Raw genomic sequence first — 5,035 nt, forward strand, 5'->3', positions numbered from 1 at the left:
AGTTATTTTTTTCTTTCTGCTTTTTTCCTTTATGCTTTCCTCCTCTTCCGCGTCTTCTGAACGCTCTTCTACCTGCTCCTTCTGTTCCTGAAGCTGCACCTAATGCTCCTGACGCTGCACCTGATGCTCCTGACGCAGCACCTGATGTTCCTGACGCTGCACCTGATGCTCCTGGTGCTGCACCGGACGCTCCTGATGCTGCACCTGATGCTGTACCTGACGTTCCTGCTCCTGCTCCTACTTGTCCTACAACTACTGATCCTGCTTCTAATCCTGTTACTAATCCTTCTTCCAATCCTCTTCCGCCTATTCCTATTACTCCTGTTCCTGCTTCTTCTTCCCATTCGCCTCCTCCTACTATTTCTTCACTTGAACTGCTGGAAGACGAGCTTCCTGAACTTTCTGAACAATCTTGTTCAAGGAGCCCTAGGAGTTCGCTACAGAAACCATCTAGTGTAATCACAAGGAGTACACGATGTAGTTAGAGGACAATCAATGGGAATAGTGCATCCAACAGGAAGCTTTGGCGGAACTAAAAGTTAAATTGTACAATCAAACTAGTTATTTAACTGGGTTTTTTTCTGATTCTGATAGGTAACAGACGTCAAATGTAGTAGAATGGTGTAATACAAAATACAAAATTGAAATCTTGGTATCTATGACTTTTTTAGATTTTCAAATAGTTATGATAAACCGTTAACAAACCTTCTCCTTAAAAGTACATCGATGCAAGTATATACAATAGAACATTTACATTCCCTTTGAGCATTTCTACATTTACCCCAGATTGAAAGACTTATCTTAATTAGACTTGTTAATTGAAGGGAATTAATTATTAAATATTTCGTATGAACGATTTCGGTTTTCGCTCATTGTACATCAATCTTCTATCAATCTTCTTAAATAAAGATGAATGATGAAAAGGAAACAATTTGTCTTTAAAAACTAACGACATTTTCAAATTTTATCTTTCTTTAAATACAATGTTTTACTAGAACACACCCGTGATATCGCGGGTCCGTGACTGAATTAAAGTATATAACTATGCTTAAGCCTTATTTTAGTATTTGGATTGTCATCTGATAAAGCCATGCCGATTAAAGGATTTACAGTTGTCTATGCTTTCAAAATCCTTCTGTTTGAATCCGTCGACCTGGAACTTATCAATTATTGATTATATTAATTATTTGGAAAACAAAAGGTCCTTGAATGGAGTATTTTTTAATCAACAGCATTATCCTAGATTTATTAATTTAGTTATAAATAAAGTTGAATTCTTAGATTCGCTGTTTTATATCATGCCTGCTAACAGATTGAAAACTGTACGTATTGTCATCTTAGAAAGTCTTACTGCTTAAAATACTACAATAGGGAACAATATGACAATGATTGAATTTAGTAGTGTCAACCAAGTGATTATGACCCGTGTATATAGCAAAATCCGAAATACGCCGTTTGGTGGTGCGTCTGTCAGATGAGAAACGTACAGAAACGTACAGATAAGGTAATAGGTAACAGGTGAATATACTATTGGTATCGGTACCGGATTTGACCCGGAACTTGTTAATTATTTGCATTATTGACTATGTGGAAATCAAAAGGGTCTAGAGTGGTGTAATTTTTAATCAACACCATTGTCCTATATTGGATATATATAAAATTGAATTTTTTGATTTGTCGTTTTTACCCCATGACTGCTAACAAATTGGACCTCGTTACTTTAGTATTATAGATATGTTGTGTTCATCATATGTGATCGATAGTTGGTCATATTGTTGGTATTGAATTGTAAGATTCATTTGTGCAACAGATGTTCTAATAAGGTGAATATAATATTTCTTTTCTATTATGTAGGAATGGAAGCATGTAAATATTGTTCAACTTCCCCTCAGTTTGTGTAATAAGACATATCAGCTACCAGGACAATATGTTGATTGATTTTGCTTCTCTGTGATAAACAAGGATATCAAACGCACAATTTAGAGCACATTTTGACTATAAAAAATTACCAGCTAAGATCAAACTAAAAGGCCAAATTAACTATGACTTTGAAGAGCATGGTAAACAAACATTCTTAAATATGCTTTTTTTGCTTAAACGAATCGATAGTATGATAAACTTTGCGGTGTTTGTGTCGATTCATGTTATCTTATTATTATAATTTATTAAAATCAGTATTTTAAACAGACACATTGAGATAAAGATCATCAATAGTTAAAAATTGTAGACTTACATGGCTCCTGTGACCCAGTTTCTGAAAAATCATGTTGTAATACAATAAAATGTATAAAAGGAAATATCTAAAATAGCTTCTTTAACAAAACTTTAATATATAATTTTTCTGTTTTTACTATGAAATAAGCGTTGATTTTAACACGAAGAAACACAGGAACTACATATAAAGAAATGTGTGTTATGCACACTGCATATACACACTATCAACTTGATAAATGAAAGGACAAGTTCACCTTTAACATGTTTAATGATAAAAGAAAAACGAAAGATACTAAAGGGACAGTCATAAATCGAAAAATAAACTGACAACGCCATAGCAACAAAGGAAATGATAAACAGACAAGCAAAAGTGCACAAGGCACAACACAGAAAACCAAAGACTTAGCAATACGAACCTCACCAAAAAATCGGTATTCATACAGATAAGCAACTTCTTATTCCTTACATAATGACGATTTATTATTTTTTTTTTGGTTTTGCTGTATTAATGCTTACTCCCTCCAAAGCTATTATAAATAAAGAGACAATTTTAATAGAAAACAAACCAACCTAACAAGAACTACAAATTTGCCACCATGATCAAATCGGACAACTGCCTTGTTTATTTGTAATAACAGTGATTACATTTACTCATAAAAGGAGTCGACCTACAATTTTGGTCATTTGATTTATTTGAGGACTTTGTCTAGCTTAATAACCTATAACCTAAACTGATAAACATTGTTATTTGATGACGATTAATTCAATAACGTATCACCTGACTATCCGATTATAAAATTATAAACGATACTAATTGCTAACTCTTTAACCACGTGGTATCTGGTGTAAGCTTGTTTCATGAAATCTTACCCAACTTTTTTATTACCATATAGTAGCTAGATTTCAATATTCTACTTCTGCCCTCACATTTTTTTCTATTTATAGTTGTATTCATGATATTAGACAAAAAATGCATTGTACACGTGTGATAAATATTTATCAATACCGGCTATGTTGTTTGGTAGGCGAATCATTAGAAACGGTTGCTGTACACGAAGATGACATGTGCCATGTTTGGATTCAAATTGTATGATTTTGGCAAAGCAGTAGAAAAGATTGTTACAAGTTTAATCCATTCGGCTAGGTGAGTCACAAGATAACACATCCATAAGTGTTATACTAGTAAACATTTTTTTCGTCTTTTTTTTTTTAAATGTACCCGAATTGGTTTTTTTCTCACATACAAATTTCAAATTTACTCAATCCACTTACCTCGAAACACGTCTTGGTTAAACGTTAAACGTGCTGCACATACATCACATAAGTTAGGAATACCTGTGACTAGAAATTACAATAGGGTGTTATACAAATGAGAGGCATAAAATCACATTAGCAAGATATACTCATCTAAGTTCATAGCTAATTACAATAATACATAATTATGTATATACTCAGGAAACACAACAAACAAAATGGAGTCTTAAGATCATCTCTTTTCTATGCAACTACGATTAAGATCAGGTAGGCCAAGAACACGTCATTCGTTGTTTTGTATTGCTTCGAGCTGGTTGAAAGTATAAAACAAGTTATATTTGCTTTTTTGTAATATTTGCCAATGACAAAACACTCCGGAGAACATCATCATTCATTTGTTATAGAATTTGTCAATTCATATTCAAAATAGTAATGTTTAACCTGCGAACAATACAACTGATAGGATCATTAGGATATACTCGAAACTATTCTAGAAACTAATACAACATACCAGGTTTAGGTTTTATCAGTCCTATTCCAATAGCTTGTGGTGTTGATCCGTCCTTTAAAATGTATTTCAAACAAAGGAAAGCAATGTCGCCTCTACAGAATAAAGTGCATATAACTTAGTAAAATGACTTCACTACGGTAACACAAGTATGGAAATAAAGAAATACAAGTATATAAATAGATTGATATACTTCGATTTTTACTAAATAATAACTCTTAAATAAAAATGGATTTTACATAAAAATGGTATGTAAATCAATAATAGACCATATACGACTATTTATTTCCCTATGCTAATGAGGTTCAACACAATTGTGTCAGTATGAAAATAAGGGATGACCGGCGGCATTTGTTGGAAGAAAAACAAAAAGTTTGTTTAGATCTTTTATAAGTATTTCTGAAAGATTCCCTTATTATAAAAAAAGGTGAAACTGGAATAAATAACCAATAATTTGTATATGTTTCGGTCACCTTTAACGGATTAGTTTATTATTTTGGAACACAATATTTTAAGCTTTGAAGTATAAAACGATAAGAAGAAAAAGAAAGGTAACAAGTTCTGGTTACAAAAATATAACTTTGTCTTACTCAACCACAAAAATATCTCCATTCTGTTCACGGCAATCAACAGTTCCTATGGTCACCAGGACTCCTCCTATGTTTTCCTGGATAAAATACTTTGTCGCCTCAAATTTATATACAAATGGGTCATTTTCAATGTTAAATGATTTCCCAACAAAATCACTGGGAAAGTTGCAAAGACCTATAATGATAAATATGTGACAGTTATTTCAACAATTCTGTTGTTATGCATGTCGCTCTCAATCCATACTGTATGCTGTAAAATACATACATTCATACACAGCCATATATAAAACAGCAGAATGATGATATTTGCCTTTTTAATATATTACTTCAAGACTCTATTCCTATCTATTTCTATTTTGTTGTAATGGAGCCAATTATTATATAGAATACGTTCAAAGTTTCCTTGCTTCAAATAAATAATACGTTATATGTAAAATTATTTTCCTCCAACATAAGATTGTAAACAGAA

The 5,035-nt window shown here is 32.4% G+C and overlaps 1 long non-coding RNA gene across 1 annotated transcript; it reads right to left on the reverse strand.

Annotated features, from left to right (window-relative positions):
• Positions 1 to 461: 461 nt before the first annotated feature.
• LOC139487073 (uncharacterized) lies at positions 462 to 4,737 on the reverse strand. Its single transcript, XR_011655738.1, has 5 exons — positions 4,567 to 4,737; positions 3,980 to 4,071; positions 3,487 to 3,555; positions 2,234 to 2,254; positions 462 to 532 (listed from the first exon to the last, which is right to left on the reverse strand). It is a non-coding gene; the product is annotated as an uncharacterized lncRNA (long non-coding RNA).
• Positions 4,738 to 5,035: the final 298 nt, after the last annotated feature.

Source organism: Mytilus edulis, chromosome 8, assembly GCF_963676685.1.
Source record: "Mytilus edulis chromosome 8, xbMytEdul2.2, whole genome shotgun sequence".
Taxonomy (NCBI): Eukaryota; Metazoa; Mollusca; class Bivalvia; order Mytilida; family Mytilidae; genus Mytilus; species Mytilus edulis.